The sequence below is a fragment of the Corvus hawaiiensis genome, chromosome 15 (assembly GCF_020740725.1).
Source record: "Corvus hawaiiensis isolate bCorHaw1 chromosome 15, bCorHaw1.pri.cur, whole genome shotgun sequence".
Classification (NCBI taxonomy): domain Eukaryota; kingdom Metazoa; phylum Chordata; class Aves; order Passeriformes; family Corvidae; genus Corvus; species Corvus hawaiiensis.
In genome coordinates this window covers 21,793-42,485 of record NC_063227.1, presented here as the reverse complement: position 1 = coordinate 42,485, position 20,693 = coordinate 21,793, and the positions used below count along the sequence as shown (strand labels likewise).

General features: G+C 52.5%; 2 long non-coding RNA genes across 2 annotated transcripts; both read left to right on the top strand.

The window, feature by feature from the left end:
- The first annotated feature begins 965 nt into the window (after positions 1-965).
- Positions 966-11,368, top strand: LOC125333864. The gene is made up of 3 exons (XR_007206990.1): positions 966-993; positions 1,088-1,213; positions 11,322-11,368. It is a non-coding gene; the product is annotated as an uncharacterized LOC125333864 (long non-coding RNA).
- Positions 11,369-19,303: 7,935 nt separating this feature from the next.
- Positions 19,304-19,772, top strand: LOC125333510. Its single transcript, XR_007206894.1, has 3 exons — positions 19,304-19,325; positions 19,410-19,450; positions 19,555-19,772. It is a non-coding gene; the product is annotated as an uncharacterized LOC125333510 (long non-coding RNA).
- Positions 19,773-20,693: the final 921 nt, after the last annotated feature.

The following is a 20,693-nucleotide window of genomic DNA, read 5'->3' as shown; positions in this document are numbered from 1 at the left end:
GGTATGCCCTGTGATGGTGGCGTCAGACTCGGAGTGCAGCTGGAGCATGTGGCCCGAGGGCCCTGGCCATCTTAGGAGACGGTGAGTACAAGAATTGTTGGGTTTTGGCCGCTGTGCCACTAAGTTCACGCCTTGACGTTTGGTTTTCTTTCTTGTAGCCATCTAAGAGACAATGGCCTGGCAATGGCTGGAACTTCCCAGATGGTGAGGTGGCCTTCTTTCACACCGGATGCAGATTTGCATTCCTGGACCTCTGAGAGATAAGTGGAGGGCTACGCCTCACAGAGGGGATGAGAGCGATGTGCCGAGTCAGGACTCCCCGGGATGGATTTTTGAATTAGCTCTGGAGACGGGGCTGTCCAAGAAAGGGCCCCTTTAGGCCACATAATGGGAAAGTCTCGTTTTTGATCACAATGCTGAGGCGCGTAGGACAGAACAGTCCCGGTGCGTGTCGTGTCGCTCGTCTATCGTGTGTTCTGCGTCTTTTGGGCTTCTTGTGTCGTGTGTCTTTTTCCTTTGCCCTTCGAGGTGCTGGCGGCCGTTCTTCTCACTGGGAGTTTCTCTCCGTGTTGCACCCCCGTGTTCGTCACGTCCCGTGTCACAGGGGCCAGCGTGGGTTTGGCCCGGAGCTGCTCTGCCCTGCTGCATAGTCTGGCGTTATAGGTGCGATAGGGCAAAGCCCGGGGACTTGAAATTTGTTATGTAGGCTGTAGTTGCCATCTAGATGGTATTCCTAGATTGACATAAGGTGTCTGTAGCCATTAAGTTCTCATGCAGCTCTTTGACTTTTATCATTAACTTTCTTTCAGACGCAGATCGATTATATCTGTGGCGGAGCGCTCCATACCAGGTGAGGGGGTTCCCACAGGAAGGTGAGTCACCGTTTGTGTTTGCGGGGCGAGTGTAAACGGGTGGCTATGTTCTAGCATTGTTCTCTGTCTTTGTTTTTAGGTGGTAAAGCTGGATCTTAGCAGTCAGTGTCGAGTGAGCGAGGTAAGCAGTGGCCGGTGGAAAGAAAATGTTGTTCTTGCTTGGGTGCCAGGTTCTGGCGCAGCTCTTAGCATCTATTGTCATTTGTGCGTTTTAGGCGGTCCACTTGCATTACGCCGAACCCCCTCGCAGAACGGCCGACGGACCCGGCTCGCCGCCCTCGTGACCCCTCCGCAAGTATCGCAAAGCTCTGCGATGAAGCCCTGACCTTTTCCAGGTGAGGGTGCAGTCCGGGCAGCCTTTGGCAATGGCCGAGGAGTTGCGGCGAGTCGGGGAGGGAGGGAGGAGCGAGGGTCCACTCAGGTTTCAGCAATGCCACGTGGCCTGTCTCCTCTTACCTCAGGTATAGCCTGCGACGGTGACATCAGCCTCGGAGCGCGGCCGAAGCGTGCAGCGTGAGGTCCCCTGCCATCTTAGGAGATGGTGAGTACAAGAATTGTAGTGGGCCACGTGCTGCTAAGTTCAGGCCTTGACAGGTTTTTTTTAATCGTAGCTGACTAAGAGACAACAGCCCGGCGACGGCAGGAGCTTCGCGGACGGTGAGCGGCCTTCTTTTGCACCCGAGGAGGATTCGCATCCCTGGATGTCCGAGAGATAAGTTGAGGGGATGCAAGCGGGGTGTCGGGTCGGGGCTCGCCGCGAGGGAATATTGAGTCAGCTTCAGAGATGAGGATGTCTAAGAAGGGGCCCCTTTAGGCCCCCTAAGGGAAAGTCTCCCCTTTGATCGCAGCGCTGAGGCGTGCCAGGCAGAGCGGTCCCAGTGCACGTTGTGTAGCTTGTCTCCTGCGTGTTCTGTCTCTACTGGGTGTCTCGTGTCTTCTGCCTTAGCCCTTCGATGTGCCTGCGGTCATTCTTCTCGCCGAGAGTTTTCTCTCCTCGTCGCTTCCCCGCGTTTGTCATCTGCTGTGTCACGGGTGCCTGTGTGGGTTTTCTCAGGAGGTGCTCTGCCCTGCTGCGCCGTCTGGCATATAGGTGTAATAGGACAGGGTCTGGGGACTTGAAATTTGTAATGTAGGGTGTAGTTTGGCCTCTAGATGGTATTCCTAGATTGACACAGGATGGCTGTAGCTGTTAAGTTCCTGTGCACCGCTTTGACTTTTGTCATCGCTTTCTTTCAGATGCAGACAGATTAAATCTGTGGCAGAGCCCCCTGCACCGGGTGAGGGGGTTCCCGCAGGAAGGTGAGTTGCTGTTTGTGTTTGCAGGGCGAGTGTAAATGGTGGCTATGTTTACAGCATTGTTCTTTGTTTTTAGGAGGTTAAGCTGGATAGCAGCAGTCAAAGTGAGTTGAGCAAGGTAAGCGGTGAGTGGTGGAAAGAAAAAGTTGTCATTCCTTGGGTGTCAAGTTCTGGTACAGCTCTAAGCATCCGTTGTCATTTGTGTGTTTTAGGTGGTCTGCTTGTATTCTCCGAGCCTCCTTGCTGCCAGACCTGGCTCGCCACCCTTGTGAGCCCTCTGAAAATATTATGGGACTATTCGACCGAGCCTTCACTTTTTCCGTTCGAAGGGTCTTTCTGAGCAGCCTTTGGCAACGGCTGAGGAGTTGCATCGAGTCAGGAGGAGGAGGAGGAGTGAGGGTCTGCTCAAGTCTCAGCAATGCCGCATCACCTTGTCTCCTCCTAATCAAGGTATACCTTGCAACGACAGTGTCAGTATCGGAGAGTGGCCAAAGCGTGCGGCCCGAGGACCCTGGCCCTATTAGGAGACGGTGAGCGGCGGAATTGTCGGGTTTTGGCTGAGGTGCCACTAAGTTCATGCACTGATGTTTGTTCGGTTTTCTTTGTTGTAGCTGACTAAGAGAGAACAGCCCGGTGACAGCAGGAGCTTCTCGGATGGCGAGGCGGCCTTCTTTTGTGCCCGAGGCAGACGTCTGAGAGATAAGTCAAGGCTTGTGACCCACAGATGGGGTGACAGCAGAGTGTCGAGTTGGGACTCGCCAGGAGGGATTTTTGAGTCAGCTTTGGAGGTAGGGATACCCAAGAAGGGGACCCTTAGGCCAACATAAAGGGAAAATCTTAATTTTGATCACAATGCCCAGGTGTGCAGGGCAGAGCAGTCCTGGTGCATGTCACTTGTCTATTGTGTGTTCTCTGTCTTTTGGGCATCTCGTGTCACAGGTCTTTTGTCTTAGCCCTCTGAGCTGCTCATTGCAAAGGCTGGGCGTTATTCTTAGCATCTCTGCTCTTGGTGTTCCTCAGTGTGGTGCCGATACCATTGATCCTTTGACTCGTGAGCTTGGAACTTCATCAGAATCGCGTCTCTTTAGCAACGTTGAGTCGGGTGTCTTTTCAGGTCTTGTTCTGAGCTGCATCGACAGCTGTGCACCACAACGATCCGTTATAGGGGATGAGGACTTGTAAGAATGCGAAGACAGCTAGAGGATTCTGCCCGTACAATTCTCGGGCATCCATCTTTGCGGTTCTTGGATTAAGTCTTTCTGTTAGCGTCCTCTTCTGCCAGGGTTCTTGGAGTCTTGTCGGCTCACCGCCGGTCTTGCCTAGGTCATCTCATTCCTCATTCTCTTGGTCCTTGTGCTCATCTAGCCCAGAGTTTTCTCTCCTAGTTGCGTCCCCTTGTTTGTCATCTCCTGTGTCACGGGTGCCTGCTCGGGTTTGTCCCGGAGCTGCTCTGCCCTGCTGCACAGCCTGGTGTATGGATGTAATAGGACAAGGCCCGGGGACTTGAAATTTGTAGTGTAGAGTGTAGTTTGGCCTCTAGATGGCATTCCTAGATTGACACAGGATTGTCGGAGCTGTTAAGTTCTCCTGCAGCACTTTGACTTTTGTCATCACTTTCTTGCAGATGCCGATGGATTAAATCCATGGCAGAGCGCCCCACACCGGCTGAGGGGGTTCCCATGGCAAGGTCAGTCACCGTTTGTGTTTGTAGGGCAAGGGTAAATGGTGGCTGTGTTACAGCCTAGTTCTCTGTCTTCATTTTTAGGAGGTAAAGCCACATCTCAGCAGTCAAGGTCAAGTGAGTGAGGTAAGCGGTGACCGGCAGAAAGAAAAAGTTGTTATTGCTCGGGTGCCAGGTTCTGGTGCAGCTCTTAACATCCATTGTCATTTGTGTGTTTCAGGCGGTCCACTTGTATTACACTGTACCCCCTCGCCTACTGGCCGACGTACCCCGCTTGCCGTCCTTGTGAGCCCTCCGCAAGTATCACGGGACTCTGCGATGAAGCCTTGACCTTTTCCATGTGAAGGCAACAGCTGAGGAGGTGCGGTGAGTCAGGGAGGGAGGGAGGAGGAGCCAAGGTCTGTTAAAGTTTCAGCGGTGCCACAGTGCCTTGTCTCCTCTTATCTTAGGTATGCGCCGCGATGACGGCGTTAGTCTTGGAGCATGGCCGAAGCGTGGGGCCCCGAGGAGCCCGGCCCTCTTAGTAGACGGTGAGTAGAGAAATTGTTGGGTTTTGGCCGACATGCCACTACGTTCACCCCTTAATGTTTGGTTCTCTTTATGGTAGCCGACTAAGAGACAATGGCCCAGCGATGGCTGGAACTTCCCAGATGGTGAGGCGGCCTTCTCTCACACCTGATGCAGATTTGCATGCCCGGACATCTGAGAGATAAGTTGAGGGCTATGCCCCACAGAGGGGATGAGAGTGGGGTGCCTGGTCAGGAGTCGCCCAGAGGGATTTTTGAATTAGCTCTTGAGATGGGGCTGTCCAAGAAAGGGCCCCTTAGGCCACATAATGGGAAAGTCTCATTTTTGATTACAATGCTGAGGTGCGTACGGCAGAGCAGTCCAGTGTGTGTTGCCTTACTCGTCTATCGTGTCTTCTGTGTCTTTTGGGCATTTCACGTTGCACATCATTTTCCTTAGCCCTTTGAGGTGCCTTTGTGATCATTCTTCTTGCAGTGAATTTTCTCTCCTTGTTGCTCCCCCTTGTTTGTCATCTCCTGTTGTTGCTGGGGCCTACGTCGGTTTGGCCCAGAGCTGCTCTGCCCTGCTGCATAGTCTGGAGTATAGGTGTGATAGGACAAGGCCTGGGGACTTGAAATTTGTAATGTAGGCTGTAGTTGGACTCTAGATTGTATTGTTAGATTGACACAAGGTGGCTGGAGCTGCTAAGTTATCGTGCAGGACTCTGACTTTTGTCATCACTTTCTTTCAGATGCAGATGGATTAACTCTGTGGCAGAGCACCCCACACCGGGAGAGGGGCTTCCTGCAGGAAGGTGACTCACTGTTTGTTTTGGCAGGGCAAGTGTAAATGGTGGCTATGTTACAGCCTAGTTCTCTGGTTTTATTTTTAGGAGGTAAAGCCAGATAGCAGCAGTCAATGTCAAGTGAGTGAGGTAAGCAGTGACGGGTGGAAAGAAAATGTTGTTATTGCTTGGGTGCCAAGTTCCGGTGCAGCTCTTAACATCCAATGTCAATTTGTGCGTTTTAGGCGGTCCATTTGTATTATGCCAAACCCCCTCACTGACCAGCTGACATACCCGGCTCGCTCTCCTTGTGAGCCATCCCCAAGTATCACTGGACTCTGAGAAGAAGCCGTTACCTTTTCCATTTGAAGGTGCTCTCTGTGTTGCCTTTGGCAATGGCCGAGGAGGTGGGGTGAGTCAGGGAGGGGAGGGAGGGTGTAGCGAGGGTCCATTCAAGTTTCTGCAATGGCACATCACCTTGTCTCCTCTTAACTCAGGTGACCCCTGCGACGGCAGCGTCGGCCTCGAAGCATGGCCAAAGCGTGTGGCCTGAGAACCCCTGCCATCTTAGGAGATGGTGAGTACAGGAACCGTAGGCTTTTGGCCCACGTGCCACTAAGTTCAGGCCTTAAAGTTTGGGTTTTTTTTCTATCGCAGCCGCCCAAGAGACAACAGCCCGATGACGACAGGAGGTTCCCGGCCGGCGAGGAGGCCTTCTTTTGCGCCCGAGGAGGATTCGCAGCCTGGGCTTCAGAGAGGTAAGTCGAGGGCTAAGACCCACAGAGGGGATGAAAGCGGGGTCTTGGGTCAGGACTCGCCAGGAGGGATTTTTGAGTCGGCTTTGGAGACGGGGATACCCAAGAAGGGGCCCCTTAGTCCCCATAAAGGGACAGTCTCACTTTTGTTCACAATGCTAAAATGTGCAGAGCAGAGGAATCATGGTGCATGTCATGGTACTTGTCTATTGTGCGTTCTCCGTCCTTTGGGCATCTTGTGTCATCTGCCTTAGCCCTTCGATGTGCTTGCGGTTGTTCTTCTTGCTGAGAGTTTTCTCTCCTCGTCACGTCCCCTTGTTTATTTGCTGTATCACGGGTGCCTGCATGGGTTTAGCCTGGAGCTGCTCTGCCCTGCTGCATAGCCTGGCCTATAAGTGTAATAGGACAGGGCCCCGGGACATGAAATTTGTAATGTAGGGTGTAGTTTGACCTCTAGATGGCATTCTGTGATTGACACAGGATGGCTGGAGCTGTTAAGTTCTCATGCAGCACTGTGGCTTTCGTCATCACTTTCTTGCAGATGCAGAAGGGTTAAATCCATGGCAGGGCGCCCTATACGGGGTGAGGGGGTTCCTGCAGGGAAGTTAGTCACAGTTTGTCTTTGTATGGCACATGTAAATGGTGGCTGTGTTACAGCAGTGTTCTGTGTCTTTATTTTTAGGAGGTAAAGCCAGATAGTAGCAGTCAAGGTGAAGTGAGCACGGTAAGCGGTGACCGGTGGAAAGAAAAAGTTGTTATTCCTTGGGTGCCAAGTTCTGGTACAGCTCTAAGCATCCATTGTCATTTGTGTGTTTCAGGTGGTCCCCTTGTATTACGCTGAAACCCCTTGCCAACCAGCCGACAGACCCGGTTTGCCGCCCTCGTGAGCTCTCTGGAAGTATTACACTGAAGTCATTATATTTTCCATTCGAAGGTACCACCGGGTAGCCTTTGGCAACGGCCGAGGAGTTGCGGCAAGTCGGGGAGGGAGGGAGGGAGGAGGAGCGAGGGTCCACTCAGGTTTTAGCAGTGCCACATCACCTCGTTTCCTCTTAACCCAGGTATACCCTGTGATGACAGCGTTGGCCTCCAAGCTTGGCCAAAGCATGCGACCCGAGGACACTGGCTTTCTTAGGAAATGGTGAGTTGCAGAATTGTTGGGGTTTGGCCAATGTGCGACAAAGTTCCTGTACTGATGTTTGGTTTTCTTTAATGTAGTCATCTAAGAGCAAACAGCCTGGCGAGGGCAGGAGCTTCCAGGATGGTGAGGCGGTCTTCTTTTGCGTTCCAGGTGGATTCACATCCCCAGATGTCTAAGAGATAAGTCAAGGGGATGAAAGCGGAGTATCGAGTTGGGGCTCTCTGGGAGGGATTTTTGAGTCAGCTTTGGAGATGGGGATACCCAAGAAGGGGTGCCTTAGCCTGCATAAGGCCAAGGTCTCACAGTTGATTACAATGCTGAGGTGCACAGGGCAGAGCAATCTGAGTGCATGTTGGGTCACTTGTCTATTGTATATTGTGTCTTTTGGGCATCTTGTGTCACAGGTCTTTTACCTTAGCCCTTCGATGTGCTTGCAGTCATGCTTTCTGCCGAGAGTTCTCTCTCCTCTTGGCATCCTCTTGTTTGTCATCTCCTGTTAGGAGACGGTGAGGGGCAGAATTGACGGGTTTTGGCTGAGGTGCCACTAAGTTCATGCACTGATGTTTTTTGCTTTTGTTTATTATAGCTGACCAAGAGATAACCAACCCGGTGAAGGCACAAGCTGCCTGCATGGTGAGGCGGCCTTCTTTTACACCCTAGGCAGATTGACATCCCCTGACATCCAGGAGATAAGTTGAGGCCTGCGACCCACAGAGGTATTAAGGGACTCTGCGACGAAGCCTTTAGCTTTTCCATGTGAAGGTACCGTCCGGGAAGCCTTTGGCAACGGCCGAGGACTTGCAGTGAGTTGCGGAGGGAGGGAGGAGCGAGGGCCCCCTCAAGTTTTGGCGATGCCGCATCACCTTGTCTCCTCTTAACCCAGGTATACCCTGCGAGGATGGCGATGGCGTTGGCCTCGGAGGTTGGCCAAAGCGTGCGGCCCGACGACTGCGGCCTTCTTAGGAGACAGTGAGTGGCAGAACTGACGGGTTTTGGTGGAGGTGCCACTAAGGTCATGCACTGATGTTTGTTCGGTTTTCTTTGTTTATTGTAGCTGACCAAGAGATAACCAGCCCGATGAAGACATGAGGTTTCCGCCTGGCGAGGTGGCCTTCTTTTGCACCCAAGGCAGACTGATATCCTCAGACATCCAGGAGATAAGTCGAGGCCTGCGACCCACAGAGGGGGTGAAAGCGGGGTGTCGAGTTGGGACTCACCGGGAGGCATTTTTGAGTCAGATTTGGAGGCGGGGATACCCAAGAAGGGGCCCCTTAGGCCCTATAAAGCAAAAGTCTTGGATTTGATCACGGTGCCGAGGTGCGCAGGGCAGAGCGGTCCCGGTACATGTCACTAGTCTATTGTGCGTTCTCTGTCTTTTGTGCATCTTGTGTCGCAGGTCTTTTGCCTTAGCCCTTTGAGATGCTTATCGCAAACGCTGGGCATTATTCTTAGCGTCTCTGTTCTTGGTGTTCCTCAGTGTGGTGCCGATACCATTGATCCTTTGACTCGTGAGCTTGGAGGTGCATCAGCATCACGTCTCTCTTCAGCGACATTGAGTCGGGTGTCTTTTCAGGTCTTGTTCTGAGCTGCATCGACAGCTGTGCACTGCAAGGATCCATTATAGGGGATGAGGACTTGTAAGAATGCGAAGATAGCTAGAGGATTCCACCCGTCCAATTCTCGGGCATCCGTCTTTGCGGTTCTTGGAATAAGTCCTTCTGTTATCATCCTCTTCTGCCAGGGTTCGTGCAGCCTCCTTGGCTCTCCGTCGGTCTCGCCTAGGTCATCTCATTCCTCATTTGCTCGGTCCTTGTGATCATCTAGCCCAGAGTTTTCTCTCCTTGTTGCATCCCCTTGTTTGTCATCTCCTGTGTCACGGGTGCCTGCGTGGGTTTGGCCCAGAGCTGCTCTGCCCTGTTGCATACCCTGGCATATAGGTGTAATAGAACAAGGCCCAAGGCCTTTAAATCTGTAATGTAGGGTGTAGTCTGGCCTCTAGATGATATTCCGAGATTGACACAAGATGGCTGGAGCTGTTAAGTTCTCGTGCAGCCCTTTGACTTCTGTCATCACTTTCTTGCAGATGCAGAAGGATTAAATCCTTGGCAGAGCGCCCCATACAGGGTGAGGGGGTTCCCGCAGGAAGGTCGGTCACCGTTTGTGTTTGCAGAGCAAGTGTATATGGTGGCTGTGTTACAGCATTGTTCTTTGTCCTTGTTCTTAGGAGGAGATAAAGCCAGATCTCAGCAGTTGAGGTCAAGTGAACGAGGTAAGAAGTCCCTGGTGGTAAGAACCACTTGTTATTCCCTGGGTGCCAAGTTCTGGTACAGCTCTAAGCATCCGTTGTCATTTGTGTGTTTCAGGCGGTCCAATTGTAGTACACCAAAACCCCTCACCGACCGGCCGCCGGATGTGTCTCACCGCCCGCGTGAGTACTCTGCAAGTATCATGGGACTCTGCGACGAAGTCTTTACCTTTTCCATGTAAAGTTACCGTCTGGGTGGCCTTTGGCAATGGCCGAGGAGTTGCGGCAAGTCGGGGAGGGAGGGAGGGAGGGATGGAGGGAGGAGGAGCGAGGGCCCACTCAAGTTTCAGTAATGCCACATTAGCTCGTCTCCACTCAACCCAGGTATACCCTGTGATGACGGCGTTGGCCTCGGAGCTTGGCTGAAGCGTGCGGCCCGAGGACCCTGGCCTTTTTAGGAGACAGTGAGTAGTGGAATTGTTGGGTTTTGGCCGGTGTGCCACTAAGCTCGTGTACTGATGTTCGGTTTTCTTTATTGTAGCTGACTGAGAGACAACAGCCTGGCAATGGCAGGAGCTTCTGGGACGGTGGGAGGCGGCCTTCTTTTGCTCCCCAGGAAGATTCACATCCCCAGACGTCCGAGAGATAAGTTGAGGGATATGACCCACGGAGGGAATGAAAGCGGCGTGTCGGGTCGGGGCTCTCTGGGAGGGAGTTTTGAGTCAGCTTTGGAGATGGGGATACCCAAGAAGGGGCGCCTTAGCCCGCATAATGGAAAACTCTTACGTTTGATCACAATGCTGAGGTGCGCAGGGCAGAGCAGTCCCAGTGCGTGTTGCGTTGCTTGTCTATTGTGTACGCCGTGTCTTTTGGGTGTCTTGTGTCACAGGTCTTTTGCCTTAGCCCTTCAATTGCTTGCAGTCACGCTTTCTGCCGAGAGTTCTCTCTCCTCTTGGCATCCTCTTGTTTGTCATCTCCTGTGTCACGAGTGCCTGCATGGGTTTGGCCTAGAGCTGCTCTGCCCTGCTGCATACCCTGGCCTCTAGGTGTATTAGAACAAGGCCCAAGGCCTTTAAATCTGTAATGTAGGGTGTAGTTTGGCCTCTAGATGATATTCCTAGATTGACACAAGATGGCTGGAGCTGTTAAGTTCTCGTGCAGCCCTTTGACTTCTGTCATCGCTTTCTTGCCGATGCAGACGGATTAGAATCCGTGGCAGAGCACCCCATACCGGGTGAGGGGGTTCCCGCAGGAAGGTCGGTCACCGTTTGTGTTTGCAGAGCAAGTGTATATGGTGGCTGTGTTACAGCATTGTTCTTTGTCTTTGGTCTTAGGCGATAAAGTCAGATCTCAGTAGTCGAGGTCAAGTGAACGAGGTAAGAAGTCACTGGTGGTAAGAACCACTTGTTATTCCTTGGGTGCCAAGTTCTGGTACAGCTCTAAGCATCCATTGTCATTTGTGTGTTTTAGATGGTCTGCTTGTAGTACACCAAAACCCCTCACTGACCAGCCGACAGACCTGGCTTGCCGCCCTCGTGAGCCCTCCAGAAGTATTAAGGGACTCTGTGATGAATCCTTTACCTTTTCCATGTTAAGGTACCGTCCGGGAAGCCTTTGGCAATGGCCGAGGACTTGCAATGAGTTACGGAGGGAGGGAGGAGTGAGGGCCCCCTCAAGTTTTGTCTTCTCTTAACCCAGGTATACCCTGTGATGATGACGATGGCGTTGGCCTCGGAGCATGGCGAAAGCATGCGGCCCAAGGACCGCTGCCTTCTTAGGAGACGGTGAGGGGCAGAATTGACGGGTTTTGGCTGAGGTGCCACTAAGTTCATGCACTGATGTTTTTTGCTTTTGTTTATTGTAGCTGACCAAGAGATAACCAACCCGGTGAAGGCACAAGCTGCCTGCATGGTGAGGCGGCCTTCTTTTGCACCCTAGGCAGATTGACATCCCCTGACATCCAGGAGATAAGTTGAGGCCTGCGACCCACAGAGGTATTAAGGGACTCTGTGACGAAGCCTTTAGCTTTTCCATGTGAAGGTACCGTCCGGGAAGCCTTCGGCAACGGCCGAGGACTTGCAGTGAGTTGCGGAGGGAGGGAGGAACGAGGGCCCTCTCAAGTTTAGGCGATGCCGCATCACCTTGTCTCCTCTTAACCCAGGTATACCCTGCGATGATGGCGATGGCGTTGGCCTCGGAGGTTGGCCAAAGCGTGCGGCCCGAGGAACACGGCCTTCTTAGGAGACGGTGAGTGGCAGAACTGATGGGTTTTGGCTGAGGTTCCACTAAGTTCATGCACTGATGTTTTTTGCTTTTGTTTATTGTAGCTGACCAAGAGATAACCAGCCCGATGAAGACATGAGGTTCCCGCCTGGTGAGGTGGCCTTCTTTTGCACCTGAGGCAGACTGATATCCTCAGACATCCAGGAGATAAGTCGAGGCCTGCGACCCACAGAGGGGGTGAAAGCGGGGTGTCGAGTTGGGACTCACCGGGAGGCATTTTTGAGTCAGATTTGGAGGCGGGGATACCCAAGAAGGGGCCCCTTAGGCCCCATAAAGCAAAAGTCTTGGTTTTGATCACGGTGCCGAGGTGCGCAGGGCAGAGCGGTCCCGGTACATGTCACTAGTCTATTGTGCGTTCTCTGTCTTTTGTGCATCTTGTGTCGCAGGTCTTTTGCCTTAGCCCTTTGAGATGCTTATCGCAAACACTGGGCGTTATTCTTAGCGTCTCTGTTCTTGGTGTTCCTCAGTGCGGTGCCGATACCATTGATCCTTTGACTCGTGAGCTTGGAGGTGCATCAGCATCATGTCTCTCTTCAGCGACATTGAGTCGGGTGTCTTTTCAGGTCTTGTTCTGAGCTGCATCGACAGCTGTGCACTGCAAGGATCCATTATAGGGGATGAGGACTTGTAAGAATGCGAAGATAGCTAGAGGATTCCGCCCGTCCAATTCTCGGGCATCCATCTTTGCAGTTCTTGGAATAAGTCCTTCTGTTATCATCTTCTGCCAGGGTTCGTGCAGCCTCCTTGGCTCCCCGTCGGTCTCGCCTAGGTCATCTCATTCCTCATTTGCTCGGTCCTTGTGATCATCTAGCCCAGAGTTTTCTCTCCATGTTGCATCCCCTTGTTTGTCATCTCCTGTGTCACGGGTGCCTGCGTGGGTTTGGCCCAGAGCTGCTCTGCCCTGTTGCATACCCTGGCATATAGGTGTAATAGAACAAGGCCCAAGGCCTTTAAATCTGTAATGTAGGGTGTAGTCTGGCCTCTAGATGATATTCCGAGATTGACACAAGATGGCTGGAGCTGTTAAGTTCTCGTGCAGCCCTTTGACTTTTGTCATCGCTTTCTTGCAGATGCAGACAGATTAGAATCCGTGGCAGAGCGCCCCATACAGGGTGAGGGGGTTCCCACATGAAGGTCGGTCACCGTTTGTGTTTGCAGAGCAAGTGTATATGGTGGCTGTGTTACAGCATTGTTCTTTGTCCTTGTTCTTAGGAGGAGATAAAGCCAGATCTCAGCAGTTGAGGTCAAGTGAACGAGGTAAGAAGTCACTGGTGGTAAGAACCACTTGTTATTCCTTGGGTGCCAAGTTCTGGTACAGCTCTAAGCATCCGTTGTCATTTGTGTGTTTCAGGCGGTCCACTTGTAGTACACCAAAACCCCTCACCGACCGGCCGCCGGATGTGTCTCACCGCCCTCGTGAGTACTCTGCAAGTATCGTGGGACTCTGCGACGAAGCCTTTACCTTTTCCATGTGAAGGTACTGTCCGGGTGGCCTTTGGCAACGGCCGGGGAGTTGCGGCAAGTCGGGGAGGGAGGGAGGGATGGAGGGAGGAGGAGCGAGGGCCCACTCAAGTTTCAGTAATGCCACATTAGCTCGTCTCCACTCAACCCAGGTATACCGTGTGGTGACGGCGTTGGCCTCGGAGCTTGGCTGAAGCGTGCGGCCCGAGGACCCTGGCCTTTTTAGGAGACAGTGAGTAGTGGAATTGTTGGGTTTTGGCCGGTGTGCCACTAAGCTCGTGTACTGATGTTCGGTTTTCTTTATTGTAGCTGACTGAGAGACAACAGCCTGGCAATGGCAGGAGCTTCTGGGACGGTGGGAGGCGGCCTTCTTTTGCTCCCCAGGAAGATTCACATCCCCAGACGTCCGAGAGATAAGTTGAGGGATATGACCCACGGAGGGAATGAAAGCGGCGTGTCGGGTCGGGGCTCTCTGGGAGGGAGTTTTGAGTCAGCTTTGGAGATGGGGATACCCAAGAAGGGGCGCCTTAGCCCGCATAATGGAAAACTCTTACGTTTGATCACAATGCTGAGGTGCGCAGGGCAGAGCAGTCCCAGTGCGTGTTGCGTCGCTTGTCTATTGTGTACGCCGTGTCTTTTGGGTGTCTTGTGTCACAGGTCTTTTGCCTTAGCCCTTCGATGTGCTTGCAGTCATGCTTTCCGCCAAGAGTTCTCTCTCCTCTTGGCATCCTCTTGTTTGTCATCTCCTGTGTCACGAGTGCCTGCATGGGTTTGGCCCAGAGCTGCTCTGCCCTGCTGCATAGCCTGGCCTCTAGGTGTATTAGAACAAGGCCCAAGGCCTTTAAATCTGTAATGTAGGGTGTAGTTTGGCCTCTAGATGATATTCCTAGATTGACACAAGATGGCTGGAGCTGTTAAGTTCTCGTGCAGCCCTTTGACTTTTGTCATCACTTTCTTGCAGATGCAGACGGATTAGAATCCGTGGCAGAGCACCCCATACCGGGTGAGGGGGTTCCCGCAGGAAGGTCGGTCACCGTTTGTGTTTGCAGAGCAAGTGTATATGGTGGCTGTGTTACAGCATTGTTCTTTGTCCTTGTTCTTAGGAGGAGATAAAGCCAGATCTCAGTAGTCGAGGTCAAGTGAACGAGGTAAGAAGTCACTGGTGGTAAGAACCACTTGTTATTCCTTGGGTGCCAAGTTCTGGTACAGCTCTAAGCATCCATTGTCATCTGTGTGTTTTAGATGGTCCACCTGTAGTACGCCAAAACCCCTCGCCGCCGGCTGACAGACCTGGCTTGCCGCCCTCGTGAGCCCTCCAGAAATATTAAGGGACTCTGCGACGAAGCCTTTAGCTTTTCAATGTGACGGTACCATCCGGGAAGCCTTCGGCAATGGCCGAGGACTTGCAGTGAGTTGTGGAGGGAGGGAGGAGCGAGGGCCCCCTCAAGTTTTGGCGATGCCGCATCACCTTGTCTCCTCTTAACCCAGGTATACCCTGCGACGATGGTGTTGGCCTCGGAGGTTGGCCAAAGTGTGCGGCCCAAGGACCGCGGCCTTCTTAGGAGATGGTGAGGGGCAGAACTGACAGGTTTTGGCTGAGGTGCCACTAAGTTCATGCACTGATGTTTGTTTGCTTTTGTTTCTTGTAGCTGACCAAGAGATAACCAGCCCGATGAAGACATGAGGTTCCCGCTTGGCGAGGTGGCCTTCTTTTGCACCTGAATCAGATTGACATCCTCAGACATCCAGGAGATAAGTCGAGGCCTGCGACCCACAGAGGGGGTGAAAGCGGGGTGTTGCGTTGGGACTCACCAGGAGGCATTTTTGAGTCAGATTTGGAGGCGGGGATACCCAAGAAGGGGCCCCTTAGGCCCCATAAAGCAAAAGTCTTGGTTTTGATCACGGTGCCGAGGTGCGCAGGGCAGAGCGGTCCCGGTACATGTCACTAGTCTATTGTGCGTTCTCTGTCTTTTGTGCATCTTGTGTCGCAGGTCTTTTGCCTTAGCCCTTTGAGATGCTTATCGCAAACGCTGGGCATTATTCTTAGCGTCTCTGTTCTTGGTGTTCCTCAGTGCGGTGCCGATACCATTGATCCTTTGACTCGTGAGCTTGGAGGTGCATCAGCATCACGTCTCTCTTCAGCGACATTGAGTCGGGTGTCTTTTCAGGTCTTGTTCTGAGCTGCATCGACAGCTGTGCACTGCAAGGATCCATTATAGGGGATGAGGACTTGTAAGAATGCGAAGATAGCTAGAGGATTCCACCCGTCCAATTCTCGGGCATCCATCTTTGCAGTTCTTGGAATAAGTCCTTCTGTTATCATCCTCTTCTGCCAGGGTTCGTGCAGCCTCCTTGGCTCCCCGTCGGTCTCGCCTAGGTCATCTCATTCCTCATTTGCTCGGTCCTTGTGATCATGTAGCCCAGAGTTTTCTCTCCTTGTTGCATCCCCTTGTTTGTTATCTCCTGTGTCACGGGTGCCTGCATGGGTCTGGCCCAGAGCTGCTCTGCCCTGCTGCACAGTCAGGCCTATGGGTGTAACAGGGCAAGGCCTGGGGGCTTGTAATTTGTGGTGTAGGGTATAGTTTGGCCTCTAGATGGTATTCCTAGATTGACACGAGATGGCTGGAGCTGTTGTCATTCAGCCCTTTGACTTCTGTCATCACTTTCTTGCAGATGCAGATGGATTAATTCGTGGCAGAGCGCCCTGTACCAGGAGAGGGGGTTCCCACATGAAGGTCGGTCACCGTTTCTCTTTGGAGAGCAAATGTAAATGGTGGCTGTGTTACAGCATTGTTCTTTGTCTTTGGTCTTAGGAGGAGATAAAGCCAGATCTCAGCAGTTAAGGTCAAGTGAACGGGGTAAGAAGTCACTGGTGGTAAGAACCACTTGTTATTTTTTGGGTGCCAAGTTCTGGTACAGCTCTAAGCATCCGTTGTCCTTTGTGTGTTTCAGGCGGTCCCCTTGTATTACGCCAAACTCCTCACTGACTGGCCGACAGCTCCATCTCAACGCCCTCGTGAGTTCTCTGCAAGTATCACAGGACTCTGCGATGAGGCCTTTACCTTTTCCATGTGAAGGTACTGTCCGGGTAGCCTTTGGCCATGGCTGAGGAGTTGCGGCAAGTCGGGGGGGGAGGGAGGGAGGGAGGGAGGGAGGAGGAGCGAGGGCCCACTCAAGCTTCAGCAGTGCCACATCACCTCGTCTCCACTCAACCCAGGTATACCCTGTGATGACGGCGTTGGCCTCGGAGCTTGGCCGAAGCGTGCGGCCCGAGGACACTGGCCTTTTTCGGAGACAGTGAGTAGTGGAATTGTTGGGGTTTGGCCAATGTGCCACTAAGCTCGTGTACTGATGTTTGGTTTGCTTTCTTGTAGCCATCTAAGAGACAACAGCCTGGCAATTGCAGGAGCTTCCAGGATGGTGAGGCGGTCTTTTTTCATCCCACGTGGATTGAGATCCCCAGACGTCCGAGAGATAAGTCAAGGGGATGAAAGCGGAGTATTGAGTTGGGGCTCACCGGGAGGGTTTTTTGTGTCAGCTTTGGAGATGGGGATACCCAAGAAGGGGTGCCTTAGCCTGCATAAGGCCAAGGTCTCACAGTTGATTACAATGCTGAGGTGCACAGGGCAGAGCAATCTGAGTGCATGTTGGGTCACTTGTCTATTGTATATTCTGTGTCTTTTGGGCATCTTGTGTCACAGGTCTTTTGCCTTAGCCCTTCAATTGCTTGCAGTCATGCTTTCTGCCGAGAGTTCTCTCTCCTCGTTGCATCCTCTTGTTTGTCATAGCCTGTGTCACGGGTGCCTGAGTGGGTTTGGCCCACAGCTGCTCTGCCCTGTTGCATACCCTGACATATAGGTGTATTAGAATGAGGCCCAAGGCCTTTAAATCTGTAATGTAGGGTGTAGTCTGGCCTCTAGATGATATTCCGAGATTGACACAAGATGGCTGGAGCTGTTAAGTTCTCGTGCAGCCCTTTGACTTCTGTCATCGCTTTCTTGCAGATGCAGACGGATTAGAATCCGTGGCAGAGCGCCCCATACCGGGTGAGGGGGTTCCCGCAGGAAGGTCGGTCACCATTTGTGTTTGCAGAGCAAGTGTATATGGTGGCTGTGTTACAGCATTGTTCTTTGTCCTTGTTCTTAGGAGGAGATAAAGCCAGATCTCAGCAGTCGAGGTCAAGTGAACGAGGTAAGAAGTCCCTGGTGGTAAGAACCACTTGTTATTCCTTGGGTGTCAAGTTCTGGTACAGCTCTAAGCATCCGTTGTCATTTGTGTGTTTGAGGTGGTCCACTTGTAGTACACCAAAACCCCTCACCGACCGGCCGCCGGATGTGTCTCACCGCCCTCGTGAGTACTCTGCAAGTATCATGGGACTCTGCGACGAAGCCTTTACCTTTTCCATGTGAAGGTACTGTCCGGGTAGCCTTTGGCAACGGCCGAGGAGTTGCGGCAAGTCGGGGAGGGAGGGAGGGATGGAGGGAGGAGGAGCGAGGGCCCACTCAAGTTTCAGTAATGCCACATTAGCTCGTCTCCACTCAACCCAGGTATACCGTGTGGTGACGGCGTTGGCCTCGGAGCTTGGCTGAAGCGTGCGGCCCGAGGACCCTGGCCTTTTTAGGAGACAGTGAGTAGTGGAATTGTTGGGTTTTGGCCGGTGTGCCACTAAGCTCGTGTACTGATGTTCGGTTTTCTTTATTGTAGCTGACTGAGAGACAACAGCCTGGCAATGGCAGGAGCTTCTGGGACGGTGGGAGGCGGCCTTCTTTTGCTCCCCAGGAAGATTCACATCCCCAGACGTCCGAGAGATAAGTTGAGGGATATGACCCATGGAGGGAATGAAAGCGGCGTGTCGGGTCGGGGCTCTCTGGGAGGGAGTTTTGAGTCAGCTTTGGAGGTGGGGATGTCCAGGAAGGGGCCCCTTAGGCCACATAAAGGGCAAGTCTCACCTTTTGATCACGATGCCGAGGTGCGCAGAGCAGAGCAGTCCCGGTGTGTGTCACCTTTCTATTGTATCTTCTGTGTCTTTTGGGCATCTGCTGTTGCAGGTCTTTTGCCTTAGCCCTTTGAGATGCCTATCGGAAACGCTGGGCGTTATTCTTAGCGACTCTGCTTTCGGCGCTCCTCGGCCCGGTGCCGATACCATCGATCCTTTGACTCGAGAGCTCGGAGGCGCATCAGAATCGCATATCTCTTTAGAAGCGTTGAGTCGGATGTCTTTTAAGGTCTTGTTCTGAGCTGTATTCACAGCTGTATGCCCCAACGATCCATTATAGCGGATTAGGACTTGTCAGAATGTGAAGAGCGGTAGAGCATTCTGACCGTACGATTCTCGGGCATCCGTCTTTGCGGTTCTCAGAATAAGTCCTTCGTCTGCCAGGGTTCTTTGAGCTTCGTTGGCTCACCGTCGGTCTCGCCTAGATCATCTCATTCCTCGTTTTCTCGGTCCTTGCGATCGTTCTTCTCGCCGAGGGTTTTCCCTCTTCGTCGCATCCCCTCCTTTGTCCTTTCCTGTGTCAGAGGTGTCTGCACGAATTTGGCTCGGAGCTGCTCTGCCCTGCCGCATGGTCTGGCGTACGGGTGTAATAGGACGAGGCCTGGGGACTTGTAATTTGTGATGTAGGCTGTAGTTTGGCCTCTAGATGGCAGTCTTAGATTGACACAAGATTGCTGGAGCTGTTAAGTTCTCACGCACCCCTTTTGACTTTTGTCATGGCTTTCTTTCAGATGCGGAGGGATTAAATCCATGGCAGAGCACCCCGGACCGGGCGAGGGGGTTCCCGCAGGAAGGTCGGTCACCATTTGTGTTTGCGGGGCAAGTGCAAATGGTGGCTGTGTTCCAGCATTGTTCTTTGTCTTTATTTTTAGGAGGTCAAGCCGGATCTCAGCCATCAAGGTGAAGCGAGCGAGGTAAGCGGTGACTGGTGGACCGAACTAGTTTTTCTTGCTCAGTTATCAATTTCTGGTGCGGCTCTAAGCATCTGTTATTTTTTGTGCATTTCAGGCGGTCCACCGGCAAGATGTCTCGGTCTGGGATGCTGGCAGCCAGGTGGGTGCAAGCTTAAGGTTAATTGGAGGGGGGAGGTTGGGATTTCAGAGTCTTTCAGGGTGTTTTTTGCTTTGTTTCTTTGCAGGTGCTGCTGCTGCCTTGGATATGCCAAGAAATAGACACAATCAGGTGAGTTGGCCTTTAAGCGGGGCAAGTAGTAGGTGAGCGGTATGTGGCGGTGAACTAAGCATGTACTTTTTTGCCTTGCAGGTATTTTCTGGGCTGCCTGTGGAATCGGATGAAGATTTGAGGTGAGCCGGGGTACCGGTGCGGATGACCCCCGGGGATTAATATTCTCGAGAGCCACAGTGACGTTTTCTGTTTTGTCGTCTTAGGTACCGTGAGCAGCCGCAGAGCCGAAGTTTGGAAGCGGCAGGTAAGCGATGAGCCTTGGCACTTAGGAGGGAGGGAGGCCTTGCGCAAGGGGTTGCTTTTGGGACGTCTCATCGCGGTCTGAATTTTTTTTCTGAATTTTTGCAGCCGCCGAAACAGACCCTGGGGACCGTATCAACATCCACGGTGCCCGTGCGTTCATTTCCATCGAGGACGGATTTTGTCGGCTCGTCTTCCAAAAGCTAAGTGTTGGGACCGGTGGTGGGGGACAAGGGAAAACCCTTTGGAATTGCAGGAGGCAATTTGAAGTTAGCTTAGAGGAGAGGGCTGTAGAGGGGTAGGTCCCTCGGAAGTAAAGGGAGAGGGTTTCTCCTCAGCATCGCCCGACTTTTTGCCGGGCGGGACGGTTCCGACCCGTCTCCGCGTTCTCACGAGATTCGCGTTGTCGGCCTTCTCCGAGTCTCGATGTCATCGTGGATCTTTTCGCCCGAGGAGCTCGCCTTTGGGTCCGGAGCGATCGCTCCGGTCCCCTAGCAGTTGTTGCCTTTTTCTCTAGGCCTACTGAGTGAGCTTCTTGAGCATCCTCTTAACAGCTTTGGTACTAACTTCTTGTAAGGACTTACGTTTTGCCATCATGTGCTATTGCCATAGAGCTTGCTTTCCTTTGGCATCATCAGCTTCTGGCTCATCTTGCAGTAGGAATCTTGGGTCCATCAGGTGAAACTGCTGGGCAGTTTCAACGTGTGTCTGTGTTCTGTAGGTTGTGTCTATGTTCTGTAGTGTCCATTGTCCTCTGTGTCACGGGGCTTTGTTGCATGTCAGTGATTTTTTTTTTTTGCATTGTTCTGGGCTGTATTGCCTGTACTCTACTTGCCTACTTGCCCGGATGGGGCTTATTCTGGCATCTTTACCTTTTTACTTCTTGAGAGCGGAGGAAGTACGCGAGATGTTCTCATCCATCTTCCTTCTCAGTTTTGGTCCTGGCTTCTTTTCACATACCATTCCCTTGGACTTCTATAGGGAGGGTATCGGACCCTCCCTCCGTGACCGCAGCATTTCAGTAGGTTCCATCGCCTCTAAGCGTATCGTGCTCGAGAACTAATCTTCCGGAGACTCGTCTCGAGCCCTCGCGTCATCTTATTTTAATTCGGGGTGCCGCCCGTCCGCGCGCCGCTTAGGGTCGGAGCCGCCCCGCCCCGGCACGTAGAGTCACAGTTAGGTAGAACGGTCATAAAACTTAAGGGTTCATCTATTTTCTATGGGGTTTTGGGCAGAAAATTTATGGG